This window comes from Nicotiana sylvestris, chromosome 3 (assembly GCF_000393655.2).
Source record: "Nicotiana sylvestris chromosome 3, ASM39365v2, whole genome shotgun sequence".
Taxonomy (NCBI): Eukaryota; Viridiplantae; Streptophyta; class Magnoliopsida; order Solanales; family Solanaceae; genus Nicotiana; species Nicotiana sylvestris.
Genome location: NC_091059.1, coordinates 98102586 through 98124583, shown reverse-complemented (window position 1 = coordinate 98124583; position 21998 = coordinate 98102586).

Sequence of the window (21998 nt, the reverse complement as noted above, 5' to 3'; positions counted from 1 at the left end):
GTATTTTTGCAAAAAGGGCTCCTCTGTCAAAAACATCCCAAGCACTCGGGGACTGGCATCAACAACTCACAACAATGTGACCCCCGGGTCGGAGCTTCAAGCTCGTAAGCGCTCAATGAGGCAACAACAAGAACACAAAACAACTCCAGAGCCAAAAAATGTCCCAAACACTCGGGGACTGGCGTCAAAAACTTAATGCCACATGACCTCCGGGTCGGAAATTCTGAAATCATAAGCCCTCAATGAGGCAATACCAAGTTTAAAAGTAATGGCTCCCAAGTAAAGAAACCCTCGACGACTTGGGGTTTGCCATCAATCGCTATCTCCATCGACTTATCAATATCCGAGGCCATAAGACCACTTGCGGGTAGCCTCGGTTTTGTAAAACCTATATAAGGCAACAACAATATCTATAAGATCTCAAGCAAGGCATGAACCACACTTGTACCAAGTGGCAATATCTGTAAGACCTCAAGCAAGGCATGAACCATACTTGTACCAAGTATCCAAAACGGTAAGACCTCAAAGGCATGTAAAACTTGTAAGACCTTACTAAAGGCATAAACCTGATCTCAAAGTTTAGGCTATATATCGAACTTGTAAGACCCCTAAAAAGGCATACCCTTGATATAGACGCTGAAACTACTTCACTTGGGGCTAAAAGGCTCCGGCCAAACACAAATGACTACAGCCACAAGGCTGTACCAGCCAAACTAATGCGATCGGGGATGCCCGACCATTGCTATAAAATCACAGGCCTTCAATTACTTCGAATATACTTTGAAAAGAACCAGTTAAACAGGCTACCCTCGACATAGGCAAAAGAGCTTTTACCATGTCAGCTCCTAAACATTGGCTTCTAGATACTCAGCCTCCGAGCCAAGCCTCCCGAGGTGCTCGATCATCAACATATAACAACTCACAATCGAGGTTTTTTATTAATCCTTCGAAGAGTCAGGCAAACATTATTTTAAAAAGTCCTTAATAAGGGACAAATAAAACCTATATTAGAGGTCGCATCGACCCAAGGTGTAAGAGCCATTGCTGCCAACCCACCTAAAAGGTCGTATCGACCCAAGGCGTAAGAGTCATAGTCTCCAACCCGCACAAAAGGTCGCACCGACCCAACACGTAAGAGCCTAAGGACAAACTTTAAATTCAAAAACATGAGGGTCAAATGAGCTCAAGTCGACACCCGAATTGGAGACGGAACCCCAAATAGTTAACTAAATATGCCTAAGAGCAAAAGCATAAGAGCCATTGTCACAAGCCCATACAAAAGGTTGTACTGACCCAAAGCGCAAGAGCCTAAAGACCAGCTTTAAATACAAAAATTTGAGGGTCGAATGAGCTCGATTCGAAACTCGATTCGGAGACTAAACCCAAAACAGTTAACTAAACATGCCTAAGAGTAAAAGCATAAGAGCTACTATCGCCAGCACTAAAATAAAAGGTCGCACCGACCAAACGTGTAAGAGCCACTGCCGCCAATGCTAAAATCGAAGGTCACAGTGACCCAACATGTAAAAGATAGTTCTAAACCGAGAACAATTGAGGATCGACTTTCGACCATCAGGGGCCACTCAGCAATAACAAAACTCCAAGGGTGTAACCCAAGGTCTAAGATCTCGAATCGATTATCAAAAGTATCACATATTATTCTCAAAAGGCAAAGGAGAAAAGAAATGATAAAAAATGAAAAGCCAATTAAACATATGGTTCGTAGAGGTACATTTACAAGGCCCGTTTGAAAGATCCTTTCAAAGAAGGGGCCATAAAGAACCCCAATCTATCATCGAGCCTGTATCTTTGACGACTCCACCAGAGGTTGTGCCCCAACAGTTTCGGCTAGAGTCCCAAGACCTTCGACGGCCTCTTCCCCTCGGAGAATCCCGCCTCCATTCTCGTCATCTTCTTAACCACTACCCGATGTATCTACAGAAACAAACATGGCAACAATTCTCTCCTCTAGGGTCTCCACCCTCTTGAGATCGGCAAACAAATTGATATCCCTTGAATATATGTCCTCTAGAGTTTGCCTCCGAGATTCTAACCGAGCGTGCTCCATGACTCGAGTCAATTTCAGTTCGGCCTCCTCAGGCACTCTCCTAGTGTGAGCGTTTATTACAACGGCACCCTCTTTGTGCGCAAATAAAAGCGCCTCAGCTTCAATTTTGATCCTGAATAGTGCAGCTACTAACTCAGAGTGGAGACCTCTATATTTGTCACTATCCGTCGTCGCGTCTTGAAGCTGATGCCCGACTGAGGCCATCTTTTCCTGGAGGGTAACCCTCTCAGAGGTTATCTATCACACATGTCATTTGAGTTCGAGGACTTCAGAGTCTCTGGCTCGTAGCCCCTCCCTCGGCAGGGTACCTTCCTTCTCAAACTGCATGAATCAAATCCAGGATGTTAAAACATTGGGATCTGGAAAACATTCAGACGATGTCAAAACGGAGACTATGTAACCTGTTTAACAAGATGAGCCTTCTCACGCTCATGATAGGTCACCGTAGGTTGAAACTAGGCAAAAGTCTGATTATAAAGCACCTTGGCCTGAAGCCATGAAAAAGACAAGTTAAAAAGACAAAGATCAGAACGACAAATATCAGAACGGTAGACAGGATTTACAAAAGCTACCTTCTCGCAAAGCCTGCTCATCTCGCCGAAGATGAGTGAAGCATCGAGTTCGGGAATTCCCTCGGGAGTGGCTGAAGGCTTTTCAAGCGCCTTTATGTCTCTGATAGGCACCCCCGCATCAGAACCTTCTTCATTCGGGACATCTTACATTCCCTTAGGGGGTAAGGTTTCTCCCTGAGGGGAATCACTCACGACAACGGCTCCAGCAGGGTCAATTAGGGCCATCTCTTGTCCATGAAGGGCTCTAGAATTGGTCTCCTCTGAATCGCCTACCGAATGGGTTCCATCTCGAGGGGTATCTTGGCCATCGACTGGCTCGATGAAATCGCCCAATACCCCCTCAATGTCCTCTCCATTCGGAAGTTGGACCACGACGTCATCAAGCTCCAGTTCAAGAGCCACAATCTCTACGGGTTGAGGGTCGGTCAGGTTTTCCCCTCCCTCGGGCGCTATCAAGAAATTATTTTCCCCATCGCCTTTAACTTGGGTACTTCTTGCTGCTCCCGGAGTTAGGGCTGTCGGGTCGGCCTTAGTTTCTTCCACCATGATCTTCTTGGATTCCGAAGGTTCATTCGACGGTTCCCTTTGTCTTTTCTTCCCTTTATCGGGTCCCAAAGTACCCTCTTCACCAAGCGATGTTCCCTTCATCAAGGGGATCTCCCCCAGGCCTACACAAAAGAAAGAAGTAAGCACAGGGTGTTAGAGCGCTATCAATAGCAATTCAGGCTGAAAGGTATGATTGCAACAGGGGTGAAAGCTCATCATGGTCCTTAGCTTCCCATCGAGCTCAAGACGGGTCATGTCACACTCACTTGGCATATGGGCAAATCAAGTCCAGTTGGCCAACCCAGCTCGAGAGGTCCGTGACCATGCCATGATAAATTGCCACGGCTGCATCAGTAGAAAAAATTAATTAAGCGCATAGAAAGATGTACCTAAAAAGAAGCAAGGAAATGCTAGATAGTATATCTACTTATGTTCCATATTCCACCTTTCGGTGGAAAGGAGGCTTTTCGGGGAACGACATCCTTTACACCGAAATCAGGTCCGAAGTCATTACTTGGACAAAGCAGCTCATCCACCCTCTGTTCCCAACTTCTTTGATACAAGAAAAGAGGGCCCTCGGAGATCGGAAGTGGAGCTTAATCAGACCCCTACGGAAGAGACGGGGGTTGTACATCCTGATCAGGTGATAGAGGGTGAAGAGCATCTCCTCAATCATGTTCACATAGTACCTGATCATGTAGATAGTGCGCCATAATGAAGGGTGAATTTGGCCGAGGGTCACTTGATACCGTTGGCAGAAGTCAAGAATCACGGGGTCTATTAGAGGCAAGGATGGCCCCACTGTAAGGCCCCGTGAAAACTTGTACTCAAAACCTGGTAGCTCGGACCTTTTGTACTGATCTATGCTATAAAAAGTCAAGAAATACTGTTTTCCAGAAAATGCGATTCTGCGTCGAGAATGCGGTCGCATATCAGGTATGCGGACCGCATAATCGCCGCAAAGTGAGTCAGTGTGTTAGTCGAATTGGAGGTTAAATATGCGACCCGATATGCGATCGCATAACCGATATGTGGATCACATAGTCGTCGCAAATCCCTTGGGATTTTTGTGAGGGGCAGTTCTGCGGTGCATTATGCGACCGCAGAATGAGTATACGGACCGCATTTCTGCCGCATACCCAGGCAGTGTGCTCAAATTTTGGGAGCACTTTTGCGTTCCATTCTGCGGACCGCATTTACACTTTGCGATCGCAAAGTGAAATCGCATACCTAACTCGGGCTCCTATTTTTCTAAATTTTAAACCCGACCCCTTCTTCAATAAAACACCCCAACCCCTCATTTTAACCTATTTTTTGAACAAAACTAGAGAGAGGGAAGAGAGAATTCTTTGAGAGAGAAAGTCTTATCTCCATCAATTTGATTTTTCAAAGTCACCCAGGCTGGGAAATTTCAAGTAATTGTCTTCATCTCCGTTCTTGCAGGTAAAATCCCCAACCCTTCTTCATTTGTTTTCAGATTTAAATAAAAGGGGGATTCTCGTGCATTGATTCTTGAAAATGGAAGTTGAAATACACATGCATGTCCTTTAAAACCTAGAATCTAGTAAGAGGAAATGGGTAAAAGTAAAGATTTGCAAAAGAGGGGTTGATAACCTAAGTAAGTTCGGGTTGAGTTTGTGAACTTCAATTCTAAGTTATATGTGTTAACTTGTGAACTAGATTGACGGTACTAGGCTGTTGGTGAATTGAAAGTAGAAGTTAAAAAGGGAATTCGACTCCAGGTATGTATGGCCAACTTTAACCTTTGTAATGTCACCTTGTTGTTGTACGAGTAATTGGTATGTGTTACTTATGTGGACTATTTGTGAAATTCTTGCGATTAATGTACCTTGAACGTTGTTGGTTAAGTTTTCCGTTATAGTGGTATGAGTAAAATGGCAATAACACAAGTGCGTGTGGGTATGAATGTGTTACGTGATAAGAGCTGTGGAACAAACGATGGAAAGGAATAGTAATTGATACAATTGAAACAACAGTGGAAATATCATACGTGACTTGTTGTGGGCAATTATCGTTGTGACTTGAATTATGTACGGGTTATTGTATATGTTGGAATTGGTATTGATGTTTAGGAACACTCTTTGTGAATTGTTGTTGTTGTTGTTGTGTGAAATATGATTGTCCGGTGGGATCGGGTTGTGCGCCGCAACACAAAGTAATAAGGTGTGGGTTGTGGTGATCAGGGTGGCCGAGGTAATAAGGGTGGCCGAGGTAATAAGGGTGAAAAAGTGATCGAAATCACTATTGAAATGAAAATATGTGAAAGTTGTGAAATCGTTGATGTGATGAAATAATGTTGAAAAGGGAAAAGGAGAGATTGTGAAACTTGTTTGGCTTTGGTTGTTCCTTTCATGTGCATTTGATTGTTGATTCTATTACTGTTTTTTATCTGTGTATTTCTTGATTTTACTTGGGGTAAAGTTTGTTCATACATACTAGTATAATTCAAATGTATTGACGTCCCTTTTGCCGAGGGCGCTACATTCGTGTTATGATTGTAAGTGGTTCTATAGCAGGTACTCCAGCCCACCGACAGTAGCACTCCTCCACTTCTCGTCAGCTTAATTGGTGAGCTCATTTCCACTCGGGGCCCTGCGTGGCTCATGCCGCTTATCCTCCCGAAAATTTTATTTGGTATTTGCGTAAGGTATAGCCAGAGCCTTGTTACCGGCAAGTATTGTAACACTCTTCTGTATCTCTAGAGGCTCCGTAGACAGGAAATGTGGGTTATGTACTTATGTATTTTGGGTAGTATAACTTGTAAACCACGCTAAGTAACTATGTATGTTATGTAAATCACGTAAGAATGTGTTTAAATTTATAAATAGCTATTTCACTTGGTTAATGGGCAATGGAAACGTAGGGTATCAAGTGGAATAGGAAAGGCACCCAGGTCCGCTTGGCTAGGGGCTACCCGGTCGAGCGCCGGTCGCGCCCCTCAGTTTTTGGGGCGTGACAAACTTGGTATCAGAGCCTAAGGTTTTAATGTGTCCTAGGATGTCTCGGAGGCGTGTCTAGTAGAGTCCTCCTTATCGGTGTGTTGTCGACCACATCTATAAGTTGGAGGCTACATGGGCATTAGGAAATTACCTTCTTCTTTGTTACTCTATATCGTGCGGTGAAGTGATAAGTGGAAGTATTTACATCTAACTCGTGCTCTGTTCCAAATTTTCAGTAATGGCACCTAAGAAGAGAGCTAGACTCAGCCTTGGGGCCAATGCCACCCAAGTGTGGCTGTGAATCATGTACCTGATGTCGTGGGTGAGAGTGACTCCTCGGTCTTGAATCTGCCTGACCCATCTATTCCAGATCCAAGTATTCCTGTTCCAGCTGCGGTAGAGGGTGATACCATCCCTCCCGCTGATATTCCTAATCTTGATGCAATTCCAACTTCTGGTCCCGGGGTTTCTGATGGGGACCTTAGAGGAGCCATCCATATGTTGACCCAGTTAGTGGCCGCTCAGGCCCAGAAATCTCATGATGCCCCTGCTCCCTCCAGCGGACAGGGAGATTCCGCCAGCTCTAGAGTCAACCAGTTTCTACGGTTGGCCCCTCCAAAGTTCACAGGCACAGACCCAGAGTCCGATCCGCAGGATTTCCTTGATGAAATGTATAAGACCCTTCGAGTGATGAAGGATACAAAGACGGGAGGGGTTGAGTTGGCTTCATACAGGTTGAGGGGAGCAGCGTAATCGTGGTTCGAGATGTGGAAGGATTCTCGTGGGGAGGGAAGACCTCTGGCTAGATGGGATGAGTTTGTAGATGCATTCATGGACCACTTCTTGCCTGCTGAGACAATGGTGACCCGTGCCACAAAGTTTGAGGTCCTCAAGCAGGGCAGTATGAGTGTTTGGGAGTACCACATGGAGTTTGTGAGGTTGTCCAAGTATGCTCCTCAGTTAGTGTTGACCATGGATGCTCGAGCTCGGCGATTCATTCAGGGTCTTAGTCCTTTGGTGGTGAATGAGGCTGCTACAGCGGCCTTACACTCTGATATGAATTATGGGAAGATTGTGGGGTTCGCTCAGGCCACGGAGGCTAGGAAGTTGAAAATACGGGCAGAAAGGGAGAGTAGCAGCAGAGCCCGATCAGCGGGTCACTCAAGGAGACCAATTCCGGGGAGAGGGCCATCAGGGCCATCCCATTCATATGCCTAGTCCTCAGCAAGCGCACCGCCATCTGTGCACAGTTATCAGCAGAGCAGTCACTTGAGATCAGGTTCAGACAGTAGGAGACCCCATCATTCCGGTCGTCCAGGAGGGAGATCACAACAACAAGGGAGGGCTTCATGCCCCAAGTGTGGGAGGTTCCATTCCGAGACTTGTTATTTGGATATTCCAGTGTGTTATAGATGCAGGGTGAGAGGTCATATCCAGCAGGACTATCGTTCGCCCAGTCAGGGCATGGGTAGGGGATTTGCTCAGTTATCCAGTTCTTCATCTGCCACATCATCTGTGCGTCCTCCAGCCCCAGCAGGGCGCGGGGTAGTTAGGGGTGGAGCTCGTGGTAGATGTGTACCCAGCCGATTTTATGCCTTGAGTGGTCGCCAAAGTGCAGAGGCCTCCCCAGATGTTGCTACAGATATCTTGTCTGTTCAGGCCATTGATTGTTATGCTCTTATTGATCCGGGGTCCTCTTTATCTTATGTCATCCCATTCATTGCTTCAAGTTTTGGGGTAGAACCCGAACAGCTTCACGAGTCGTTCTCTGTATCGACTCCGGTTGGTGATTCTATTACAGCCACATGAGTTTATAGGAATTGTGTTGTCATGGTATATGGTCATGCTACCACGACTGATCTTATTGAGCTTGAAATGGTGGATTTTGATGTGATTATGGGAATAGACTGGCTTTATTCGTACTTTGCTAAACTTGACTGCCGAACGAGAGTCATGAGGCTTGAGTTCCCTAATGAGCCGGTTATTGAGTGGAAGGGAAATGGTGTGGTGCCGAAAGATAGGTTTATTTCCTACCTTAAGGCTTCGAAGATGATTAGGAAGGGGTGTATTTACCATTTGGTCCGGGTGGCGGACACCACTTCAGAAGTGTCTGTCCCCGAGTCCGTGCTAGTCGTGAATGAGCTTTTTGAAGTGTTTTCGGATGAGCTTCCAGGGATCCCGCCAGATAGGGAGATTGATTTCGGGATTGATGTATGGACAAATATGCAGCCGATATCTATTCCACCATACAGAATGGCGCCAGCGGAGTTAAGGGAGTTAAAGGAACAGCTGAAGGATTTATTAGAAAAGAGGTTCATACGGCTAAGTGTGTCACCGTGGGGTGCCCCGGTTCTTTTTGTCAGAAAGAAGGATGGGTCGCTCCGGATGTGTATTGATTATTGGCAGCTTAACATGGTCACCATCAAGAATAAATATCCTCTGCCCTGGATAGATGATTAGTTCGACCAATTGCAAGGTGCGAGGTTCTTTTCCAAAATTGACCTACGGTCCGGGTATCACCAATTGAAGATCAGAGAACAGGATATTCCTAAGACCGCTTTCAGAACTCGCTATGGTCACTTTGAATTCTTGGTCATGTCTTTTGGGCTAACCAATGCCCCGACAGCTTTCATGGATCTTATGAATCGGGTCTTCAAGCCATTTCTAGACTCCTTTGTGATTGTTTTCATTGATGACATCCTTGTTTATTCGCGGAGCCGGGAGGATCATGTCGATCACCTCAGGGTAGTTCTGCAGACCCTTTATCAGCACCAGTTGTATGCTAAATTTTCAAAATGTGAATTTTGGTTGGAGTCTGTTACCTTTCTGGGCCATGTTGTTTCCAGTGAATGGATTCAGGTGGATCCCCAGAAGATTGCAGTAGTAAAAGATTGGCCTAGACCCATGACCCCAATGGAGATCCGTAGCTTCTTGGGTTTAGGGGGGTATTATCGGAGGTTTGTGGAGGTATTCTCTACCCTCGCCTCCCCTTTGACTAAGTTGACGCAGAAAGCAGTTAAGTTCCAATGGTCCGACGCTTGTGAGAAAAGTTTTCAGGAATTGAAGTCGAGATTGACCTCGGCGCCGATATTGACCTTGCCGGAAGGCACGGAAGGATTTGTGGTTTATTGCGATGCCTCCAGGGTCGGTTTGGGGTGTGTGTTGATGCAACATGGGAAGGTTATAGCGTATGCTTCAAGGCAACTCAAGAATCACGAGAAGAATTATCCGACGCATGATTTGGAGCTTGCGGGAGTTGTATTTGCCTTGAAAATATGGCGGAATTATTTTTATGGGGTCCATGTGGATGTGTTCTTGGACCACAAGAGTCTCCAATATTTGTTCAAGCAGAAGGAGTTGAATTTAAGGTAGCGGCAGTGGCTAGAATTGATCAAGGATTATGATATGGATATTTTATACCATCCAGGGAAGGCGAATGTGGTGGCCGACGCTCTTGATCGGAAGTCCATGGGTAGTTTGGCTCATTTGGGAGCGAATCAGAGGCCTTTATCTCGGGAGGTTTATCAATTGGCCAATCTGGGGGTTCGTATTTCGACCTCAGACGAGGGGAAGGTTATGGTGCGTAATGGAGCAGAATCGTCACTGGTAGCGGAAGTCAAGGAAAAGCAGCTCATTGATCCAGCATTAGCACAGATGAAGGAGGCAGTTTTGAATAACAAGACTTCGACATTTTCACTCGGTGGTGAGGATGGTGTATTACGATGTCAAGGTAGGCTATGTGTTCTAGATGTGGATAATCTTCGGGGGAGGGTAATGGCGAAGGCTCATAATTCCAGGTATTCTGTGCACCCAGGTTCTACGAAAATGTACTGTGATCTCAAGGAAATTTATTGGTGGAACGGTATGAAGAGGGGTGTGGCGGACTTTGTATCTAAATGTCCAAATTGTCAACAAGTAAAAGCTGAGCACCAGCGGCCCGGCGGGTTAACTCAGCTTATGGAAATACCAATGTAGAAATGGGAGATGATCAACATGGATTTCGTGGTAGGGTTACCTCACACTCAGCGCAAGTTCGACTCAATTTGGGTAATAGTGGATCGACTCACCAAATCAGCTCACTTCTTGCTAGTCAAGTCCACGGATACTGCGGAACAATATGCTCAATTGTATATCAAGGAAATAGTAAGGCTTCATGGCACTCCACTTTCTATTATCTCAGATCGAGGGGCCCAGTTCACAGCTAAGTTTTGGAAGAAATTTCAGCAAGGTTTGGGTACTCAGGTGAATCTCAGCACGGCTTTCCATCCGTAGACTGATGGTCAAGCGGAGCGGGCTATTCAGATGCCTGAAGATATGTTACGGGCTTGTGTCTTGGATTTCAAAGGTAATTGGGATGATCACTTGCCACTTATAGAATTTGCTTACAATAACAACTTTCATGTTAGCATTCAGATAGCCCTATTTGAGGCATTGTACGAGAGGAGATGTAGGTCTCCGATTGGATGGTTCGAAGTGGGTGAAGCAGAATTGTTAGGGCCAGATCTCGTGCACCAGTCTATGGAAAAAGTTAAAATCATTCAGGAAAGGCTGAAGCTGCTCAGAGTTGCCAGAAATCTTATGCGGACATTCGTCGAAGAAAATTGGAATTCCAAGTAGATGATTGGGTGTTCTTGAGGGTATCTCCTATGAAGGGAGTCATGCGATTTGGCAAGAAAGGAAATTTGAGTCCTAGATATGTCGGGCCGTATCGGGTCACTCAAAGGATAGGACAGGTGGTCTATAGACTGGAATTGCCCCCTGGAATGTCATTAGTGCACCCGGTGTTCCATGTGTCTATGTTAAAGAAGGTGGTTGGAGACCCATCCACCATCGTGCCAATCGAGGCTATCGAGGTCGATGAAGAGTTATCATATGAAGAAATTCCGGTCGTTATTCTTGATAGGCAAGTCCGCAAATTGAGAAACAAGGAAGTTGCTTCAGTTAAAGTGCTATGGCAAAGTCAACAAGTCGAGGAAGCCACGTGGGAAGCGGAAAGTGAAATGAAAGAAAAATATCCCCATCTGTTTGAACAAGTCTAGTAGTGATCGTGCGAACTCTTGTCTCTAAGTAAATTGATGTTGTGTTCAATCTGGTGCAAAGACACCCCATATTTTTCCCTAAATGCTTTACTATTGTAACTCCTCAAGTTGTGCAAGAATTGTATGTGTTGTGATTAATTGAGTCATGTGCAAGCCCCTTTTTGGTAAATGAAAGTTTTGAAAGAACTCATGTGCTAAGTGAATGATTAAAGGCAGTGTAGATTGGTAATGATTAATTGGAATATGTATAGTGTATTGGAGAGGTTGAACTGTATGGAACTCATTGAAGTGGCCAAATTATGTGCAGGTGTTGAGGTAATGAATTGTATACCAGTTGTAGGGATAATAGGGATAGCGTAATGGTGCTTGGAAATAATATTTTGGGGGATCTCTGATAGGTAGATAAGTCTAATTACAAAGGGAACTCTGGCAAAAAAAAATTCAAAAATTGGGAGTTTGCATATCATGTTTTCAAAACCAATCGATTTCCAAAATCCTCATTCGAGGACGAATGATTTTAAGTGGGGGAGGATGTAAGGCCCCGTGAAAACTTGTACTCAAAACCTGGTAGCTCGGACCTTTTGTACTGATCTATTCTATAAAAAGTCAAGAAATACTGTTTTCCAGAAAATGTGATTCTGCGGTCGCATATCAGGTATGCGGACCGCATAATCGCCGCAAAGTGAGTCAGTGTGTTGGTCGAATTGGAGGTTAAATATTCAATCCGATATGCGATCGCATAACCGATATGCGGACCACATAGTCGTCGCATATTTCCCTTGGGATTTTTGTGAGGGCTAGTTCTGCGGTGCATTATGCGACCGCAGAACGAGTATGCGGAACACATTTCTGCCGCATACCCAGGTAATGTGTTCAGATTTTGGGAGCGCTTTTGCGGTCCATTCTGCGGACCGCATTTCCACTTTGCGATCGCAAAGTGTGATCGCATACCTAACTCGGGCTCCTATTTTTCTTAATTTTAAACACGACCCCTTCTTCAATAAAACACCCAAACCCCTCATTTTAACCTATTTTCTGAACAAAACTAGAGAGAGAGAAGAGAGAATTCTTGAGAGATAAAGTCTTATCTCTATCAATTTGCTTTTTCAAAGTCATCCAGGCCGGGAAATTTCAAGTAATTGTCTTCATCTCCGTTCTTGCCGGTAAAATCTCCAACCCTTCTTCATTTGTTTTCAGATTTAAATAAAAAGGGGGATTCTCATGCGTTGATTCTTGAAAATGGAAGTTGAAATACACATGCATGTCCTTTAAAACCTAGAATCTAGTAAGAGGAATTGGGTAGAAGTAAAGATTTGCAAAAGAGGGGTTGATAACCTAAGTAAGTTCTGGTTGAGTTTGTGAACATCAATTCTAAGTTAAATGTGTTAACTTGTGAACTAGATTGACGGTACTAGGCTGTTGGTGAATTGAAAGTAGAAGTTAAAAAGGGAATTCGACTCCAGGTATGTATGGCTAACTTTAACCTTTGTAAAGTCACCTTGTTGGTGTACGAGTAATTGGTATGTGTTACTTATGTGGACTATTTGTGAAATTCTTGTGATTAATGTGCCTTGAACATTGTTGGTTAAGTTTTCTGTTATAGTGGTGTGAGTAAAATGGCAGTAACACAAGTGTGTGTGGGTATGAATGTGTTACGTGGTAAGAGCTGTAGAATAAACGATGGAAAGGAATCGTAATTGATACAATTGAAACAACAGTGGCAATATCATACGTGACTTGTTGTGGGCAATTATCGTTGTGACTTGAATTGTGTACGGGTTATTGTATATGTTGGAATTGGTATTGATGTTTATGAACACTCTTTGTGAATTGTTGTTGTTGTTGTTGCGTGAAATATGATTGTCCGGTGGGATCGGGTTGCGCGCTGCAACACGAAGTAATAAGGTATGGGTTGTGGTGATAAGGGTGGCCGAGGTAATAAGGGTGGAAAAGTGATCGAAATCACTATTGAAATGAAAATATGTGAAAGTTGTGAAATTGTTGATGTGATGAAATAATGTTGAAAAGGGAAAAGAAGAGATTGTGAAACTTGTTTGGCTTTGGTTGTTCCTTTCATGTGCATTTGATTGTTGATTCTATTACTATTTGTTATCTGTGTATTTCTTGATTTTACTTGGGGTAAAGTTTGTTCATACATGCCAGTACAATTCAAATGCACTGAAGTCCCTTTTGCCAGGGGCGCTACATTTGTGTTATGATTGTAGGTGGTTCTATAGCAGGTTCTCCAGCCCACCGACAGTAGCACTCCTCCACTTCCCGTCAGCTGAATTGGTGAGCCCCTTTCCTCTCGGGGCCCTGCGTGGCTCATGCCGCTTATCCTCCCGAAAATTTTATTTGGTATTTGCGCAAGGTATAGCCGGAGCCTTGTTACCGGCAAGTATTGTAACACTCTTCTATATCTCTAGAGGCTCCATAGACAGGAAATGTGGGTTATGTACTTACGTATTTTGTGCAGTATAACTTGTAAACCATGCTAAGTAACTATGTATTTTATGTAAATCACGTAAGAATGTGTTTAAATTTATAAATGGCTATTTCACTTGGTTAATGAGTAATGGATACGCAGGGTATCACGTGGAATAGGAAAGGCACCCAGGTCCACTTGGCTGGGGGCTACCCGGTCGAGCGCCGGTCGTGCCCCTCGCTTTTTGGGGCGTGACACCAACCGGCCCAAGGGTAAATGGGTAAGTATACACACTGAGGAAATCAGCTTTGTATGTCGTAATATCCTCCTCCCGAGTAGGGATCTCCACAAGCACCGAATCCGCCTAGTGGCAATCAGTCCTCACCCTTTCGACGTATGTTACCGAGCTAATAAACTGAGACACAAGCTCACGACGCCCAGGCTTCGAAGAAGGTCTCTCGACCCTGAAATCGGAAGCCGTTGAAAAAAATTCTGGAATGCATTCCTTAGCACGAGGAGTCATTGCCGCTTTTCCTTTAGATGGACGCTAAGAGGAGGAGGTCACGCTCTCCTGAGAAATAAAGGCGGAAGTTTTTGACATTCCTAAAAGATCCCAAAAGAGAAAGGGAAGTTGCATTTCGAAGAAAGAACAAAAGTAAAGGTAGAAGGAACCTTTTTGGGGGCTTGGTAGTGTAGTGAGTTGTAAAGAACGAGAAGAGAAGTATTTATAAAGGCCCCACATGCACATTGAAGAAGGCTAAGGGACAGCCAACCGCCATAATCAATGCAAAGACATTCAGGGGCTGTGTGTACGTCGTCTTTTGGCACCATATGACTTCCGTCATTATGGAAGTACCAGAGGGGCAGGAATTCAAGTTCGTTTCTTATCGCTTTCAATCTAAGAAACGCGGGGACTATCTGTAGACATAAAATTTGAGGGTCCAATTTTCTGTCATTATGGTGCCTCGTAAGCGTATTTCACAAGGTTCAAGACCAGGGTCGAGGTTCAATCTCGAGGGATATCGATGCTCGACCTCGGGGCGATGCAGACCAATGTCTATGATGGAAAAGTGGGGAGTTCCCAAGGCGCACAACTAGGGCTGACAAAGTCTAGTGAGCCAAGTTCAGACCCCAAGTTCAGACTCGAATCATGGCATCAACTAGCTATCCCATCCCCAAATATTTGTAATAAATGCACTTGTACTATGTTGGAATTCCCCCTAATATATAAAGGGTATCCTTGTCATTTTGTAAACATCTGTTGCTCAATACCAAATACACAAGAACATTCTCTCTGCTCTCTAACGCATGCTTTGGATCTACTTACTACATTTATTGCTTATATTCATTGTGTGCTATTTATTGTTCATCATTTATTGCTTATTATTGGCCATAAAGAGCCGTCATTGATTTATTTCTACTGTTAGCCACCTATCGATTACCCTCGATAGTTCCTAGCCGAGCTTCAGACTCGACCCCGAGACCCTCGAATAGGCAAGCTCGAGGCCCCGATTATTAATCATCCAGTTTACTTATCACCTTGTTTTCACGCTCTTATCTGATTTCTATGTCTTTTACATAGCAGCAACTGCTTAATAACTAGCATAAAAATAGATCACGTATTTTTAGAACCACTAACTCAAATTTAATTGTTATTATGATTATTGCGGTAACACTCTCTAAATGTGAATTCTAGCTGAACTCAGTAGCATTCCTTGGCCATGTGATATCTGACAATAGTATTAGTGTCGACACTCAAAAGATTGATGCAGTGAAGAATTGGCCAAGACCTACAACACCATCTGAAGTCCGCAGCTTCCTGGGCTAGCAGGATATTATAGGCAGTTTGTAGAATGTTTTTCCTCTATATTAGCGCCATTGACTAACTTAACACAGAAAGCTACCAAGTTCCAGTGGTCTGACACTTGTGAATGTAGTGTTAAGGAGCTAAAGAATTGATTGACGTCTGCGCCAGTGCTCACTCTCCCTGAAGGAACATAAGGTTATGTGGTATATTGTGATGCCTCAGGTATAGGTTTGGGGTGCGTATTGATGCAGCATGGGAAGGTGATTTATTATGCATCAAGACAACTGAAAAAGCATGAAAAGAATTATCCAACCCATGATTTGGAATTGGCTGCAGTAATATATGCATTGAAAATATGGCGGCACTACTTATACGGCGTCCATGTTGATATCTACACAGATCACAAGAGATTACAATACATCTTCAAGCAGAAGGAGTTGAATTTTAAGCAGCGCAAGTGGATTGAATTACTAAAAGACTACGACATCGAGATATTGTATCATCCCGGTAAAGCCAATTTTGTAGCAGACGCTCTCAGTCGTAAGTTAAAGGGAAGCTTAGTACACATTGAGTCAAGAAGACAAGGGTTGACTAAAGAGCTTTATCAGCTTGCAAATATGAGAATCAGATTGTTTAACTCTGATAATGGAGGTGTTACTGTACAGAATACAGCATAATCATCTTTGGTTGCCGAGGTAAAAGCATGGAAATACGAAGCTCCTACCTTAGTAAGATTAAGTGAGAGCATTCAGTAGTGTAAAATTACGGCTTTCGAGATAGGAGGAGATGGGGAACTGAGATACCAGGGTCAATTATGTGTGCGTAATGTGGCAGGGTTGTGAGAGAAGATTATGATTGAGATTCATCAATCCCTATATTCGATCCATCCCGGCTCGACAAAGATGTATCATGACGTTAAAGAGCAGTATTGGTGGGATAACATGAAAAAGTCTATTGCAGATTTGTAGAATAGTGTCCTAATTGTCAACAAGTAAAGATCGAGCATCAGAAACCCTGGAAATGGGAGGTGATTAATATTGACTTCATTATTGGATTACCTCGCCCTTATCATAAGTTTGACTCCATCTAAGTGATAGTTGTTCGACTTACAAAATGTGCACATTTTCTGCCAGTTAAGACAACTTACACAGCTAAGATTATGCGAACTTGTATATCAAGGAAATTTTTAGGCTTCATGGTGTGCCGGTATCTATTATATCAGACCGAGGAGTGCAATTTATGGCTAACTTTTGGAGATCTTTCCAGAATGGTTTAGGCACACAAGTGAATCTCAGCACTGCATTCCATCCACAAACTGACAGACAAGCTGAATGTACCATTCAGACACTTGAAGATATGCTACGAGAATGTGTTCTACACGTCAAGGGGAATTGGGATGACCATGTAGCACTCATTGAATTTGCCTACAATAAGAACTACCACTCTAGTATTAAAATGGCTCTATACGAAGCACTATATGGGAGAAGATGTAGATCACCAGTTGGATGGTTTGAAGTTAGTGAAACAGAATTATATGGGCCAGATTTAATTCACCAAGCAATTAAGAAGGTCAAAGTGATACAAGAACGACTTGGGATAGCGCAAAGCAGGCAAAAGTCGTATTCCGATGTATGACGTCGTGATTTGGAGTTTGAGGTTGGTGATTGGGTTCCTGAGGATCTCATCAATGAAGGGTGTTATGCGTTTTCAGAAGATGGGTAATCTGAGTCCGCGATATATCGGTCCATAGAAAATTCTTTGACGTATTGGACAGGTTGCTTATGAGTTAGAATTGTCATCCGAATTGGAATTTGTCCATCCAGTATTCCATTTTTCTATGTTGAGGAAATGTAGTGGAGACCCTTCTCGAGTCGTCCATATCAAAGATGTACAAGTTATAGAGGATCTATCATATGAAGAAGTGCCAGTGGCTTTATTAGATCAACAAGTCCGCAAGCTAAGAACAAAAGATGTAGTTTCCGTCAAAGTATTGTGGAGGAACAAGAATATGGAAGAAATGACATGGGAAGAAGAAGAGAAGATGAAGTCTAAATACCCTTTCCTATTCCAGAATAAAGATAATGAGGATGCTAGGTGAACGCAGGACGCATTAGAAGGTGAAACAACTCTATGAGGTAAGCAATAGCTTGAGAATACTCTTCATTAATACAAAATGGTGATATGCAGATAATGTACGTATCCATTATGCTTTATATAACCTTGTGAGGCCATATGATGGGCTTAACTCCTTACAAGTTTGGTTAGTGACCATTTTATAGGGGAAAATCGATCGAAAATTTCCATTGGAATCCACGATGATTTGGACTCCCCATAAACCCTTACATTCGAGGGCGAATGTTCCTAAGGGAGGGAGTGTATTACAACCCAATTCACGTACGTTAGTTTATGCTGTAAGTTGGTCAACATAAATCCAAGAAGAGATTATCTTTGAGATAAAAAGAAGTTAATCCTATTGGTCTTAAATGATACAAAGGTGTATAAGGGTGGTTAACAAGTATTAGAAGTTAAACGAATCAAGGATGTTGCCAGCCATATTTTCGGGTAAACCTAGAGGTGCTTAATATACTCAAGATGTCATATTGTAAGGTATTTTAATCATATAATATCCATATCATAAATCTTGAAGTCAAACGAGTTATGAAACAAAGGTCGACAAAAGTTGGCGCAACTTACGTTCATAATTTTATTTAAACTTTAGGTCAAATGTTACTAATCTTTTGTCCAAATTTACTGGTAATTATGGGGTAATATGGCCACCAAATTGAATATATATGTCTAGTTTCCAACGCATTAAACCGTTCATCCATACCATCTCAGAGTAGAGAGATATTCGCATTTTCGCAAGACTGCGCAAGCACCTCTCTATGAGGCCCACATAGGCGGTTTAAGACATATGAATATATATAAAAGAGGTCTCAACCCCGTTTTAATTCATTTTTTATTGTATTCAGACCTTATAACCCTAAAAACATCCTCTCAAGTTTCTCTCATGATTCAAGACCCAAACAAAGGGCAAACAACACAAATCAAGTGTCGGGAATCCCGTGGCGCTAGTAAGTTTCTTGTTCTTCTTGTTGTTGCTCATTTTTTTGTTGTTATAGCTCGTGTGGGAGGCTATTTTAAGTGGTTTATGTTCTATAAATATACCCTCAAGTTTTTAATATCAACCCTAGGTGATTTCAAGTCCTCTAAAGTGATTGTAGTGCCGAAAACCCCTAATTGATTACTTGTTTTGCTTCCTTGTTCTTGTGGCATCACTGGAGGGATATTTCGTGGAAAATTAAGGTCAAATTGAAGTTTTTCTTTCTGTTTAAAGGTAAGGATCCTCTTACTCTACATTTATTTAATATTATTCAAGTTGCGGCTAAGTCGTTGAAGCTAGAACTTGTGAAATATATATCGAAAGGCTTGGTAGTATTGTTGTTGGTTGGTGGACTGTTTTGGGAGGATCAATATGATTATTATTGATGTTGTTTGGGCTGTTTAGTGATTTTTTTTACTTGTGGGAAGTCATATAAATAGGGTAGGTATTGTTCGTTTCCTCGTAAAATAGGTTGTGCTAGATACATAATAGTTACGACGCCTAAACGATAACGATAGCGTCATTTCTCTTATTGTAGACTAAGGAGTCGTGAAATTTGCATATCTTGAGGTTAGAAAGTACATATACAAGGTATGTGAGGCTATCTCTTTCCTTCTTTTTCATGACTCCGATTGTACATTAATGTGATGAACGAGCTTCCAAAGATACTCTACTCTTAGAAGCTAGCAGTACTTACATTGCTTCCCTTCTTATGGAGAAATTGATGTTGATGTTGCTTCTCTTATTCTTATGTTATCAATGTTGTTGTTACTTCCTTATTCTTGTAAGATTCATGATGAAGAGTTAGTCCAAATAACGTGTACAGAGGATGTCGACCTTACGTCACTTCGAAAAGTTCAGAATATTATTCCAATGAGTCCAGCATGCATTATATATATATATGTGTGTGTGTGTGTGTGTGTGTGTATCTATTTTACTCTACCGAGCCATGCCATAGGCGTCTGGGTACGTCACCTATTGTGCAACCACTGATCAGTTGGGTTTTATCGAGCTCTACGTGGCCAGGTACGATTCTACCAAGCCTTATGATGGCAGGGTACGCTTTTACCGGGTTCTCTTTGAGGTCGGGTACGATATGATGATGATGATACCCGTAGAGGTATGTATTTTAAAAGTTTATGTATATATATATGTTTGTATCATGCATTTCATGTCAGTGCCCACAGAGGTACCCAGATGTTACAGGTTTTATATTCTCTATCCTTATTCATATTACTGTTCATACTTATGCTTTCCTACCTTGCATACTCAATACTTTATTCGTACTGACATCATTTTTATTTGTGGACGCTGCATGTCGTGTTTCAGGTCTTGATCGGTGGGTAGACGTAGTTCCCCCACCATAGTAGGCTGCCCAGTTCAGCTGTTATTGGCGAGATCCCTTCACCAGGCTTGTCGTGGTCTTGGTATGCATTTTTGTTATAGATTTTATGGGTATGTCGGGGCCCTGCTCCGGTAATGTTGCAGCACTATATTCCTTTAGAGGCTCATATACATATGTCAACTCATGTATAGTTTGGTATGCCTTGTCCCGGTTGATTTTTGTTGTATTCTATCATGGCAGCGTGGTAGCTCGTACCTTATATATAGTTTCTTGGGTATCTGGTGATCCCATGTTATATATGTTCATGCCATTATCTTTCATTGTAGTTGTTATGATCCATGTCTACCATTTATATTGATCTTGTCGGACCTTAAAGATAATAAGGAAGGTTAGATAAAATGTACGTTGGTGCTCGAAAAATATGGCACGGGTGCTAGTCATGACCCTCCAGTTTGGGTCGTGACAATAAATGCATGCAACCTTTTTTAAAACCCAGCCTCCCATTGGATCCATGCATTATTTGATACTATATATATATATATATATATATATATATACATACATACATACAACTTCAGCCGTTCCTTGGGGCAAATGTCATAACTCCATAACCAGCCCCTTAGAGAAATCAGCAGCACCCTTCCTCAGGAGGTCTCGGATATATCCGATATCAATAGAAATAGCCGGCCCCAAGAGGACTCTATAGCCTCAAATCACACATCATCATACCCGACCATACAAGGTCTCGGTAATATCATCATGCCATGCCTTCTCGGTAATATCATCATGTCATGCCTCATCATACCCAACTGATCAGTGGTTGCATAGTAGGTGACGTGCCCGATGAGTATAATGCAACACAGTGGAGTAGAATAGATATGTATATATAAGTGCAATGTAGTAATGGTTTTTGGAGATAACAAGTATAGACTTCAGAATGAATCACACCCTCCGACCATAGGATACAAATTGGAAACAATGTGGACATTGAAAGACATGCTACCAGCAAGAATGCACAGGAATAGGATAACATCACTGAGGGGACTTAGAACTACCAATCCTTACCGTACAGAAGTCATTTAGAAAGGAGAGACTTACACTAACTCATGCCAAGAAAGAAGATTGACCTACATACCTTATTAAGGAGCTAACTTTACTTATATGGTGGTTAACTTTGCCTTTAATCAATCTTAGAACCAATGCCACCAGACAATGCGTGTTATAGCAATGATTCTAAGTTCCGTCAAGTTAAATCTTGCTAAATCCAGATTCACCTTCGATTTTGCCTTAATTTGCTAAGAAATTCTAAAGGGGCATTGAGAGTATTTGTGAGGACTTACTTTGGTGATACTTCTAAAAATGAAAGGGAAGTAGCCGTACTTCCCTTTTATATTGTTACCAAGAACAGGGATTTCCGCCACTTCCACATGCAAAATGGGTCACCCTGCCCCAGTTGCAGTGCCCAGTGAGACACCTAGCGCAGACCCAATGAAATTTCTGGCTTTGAACGTGTCTCCAGCTGATTAGCCATGCTAGAATCCACACTTACCACACTTTATTTAAGTGTGGAGTGTAACATCATCCATTCGGAACATTTATTCTCGAATGTTGAATCATGGCCCATCGTGATAAAAATATTGTTGCCTTCCATAGTGGGGGAATAAATGGGGGTATCTAGATCTCGTATATTCTTCAACTTCCCATGTCATTTCTTCCTTATTCTTCTTCCTCCAATGTACTTTAACTAAAGCCACTTCTCTAGTTTGTAGCATATGGACTTTCCGATCTAAGATGGTTACCAGGATTTCTTCATAAGATATGTCTTCTATAACTTGGATATCTTCAATAGGGGTAACACGTGATGGATAACTCAAGCACTTTTGGAGCATAGACACATGGAATAATGGATGTACTGCTTTGAATTCCGGGGGTAACTCAAGCTTATAAGCCACTTGATCGACCTTCTATATGATTTGATATGGTCCAATGTACCACGGGTTGAGTTTGCCTCTTTTGTCAAATCTCATCATGCCTTTCATAGGTGATACTTTCAAGAACACCCAGTCTCATATATTGAACTCTAAATCTCGTCGCAGATTATCCAAGTAAGATTTCTGAGTGCTTTGTGCAGCC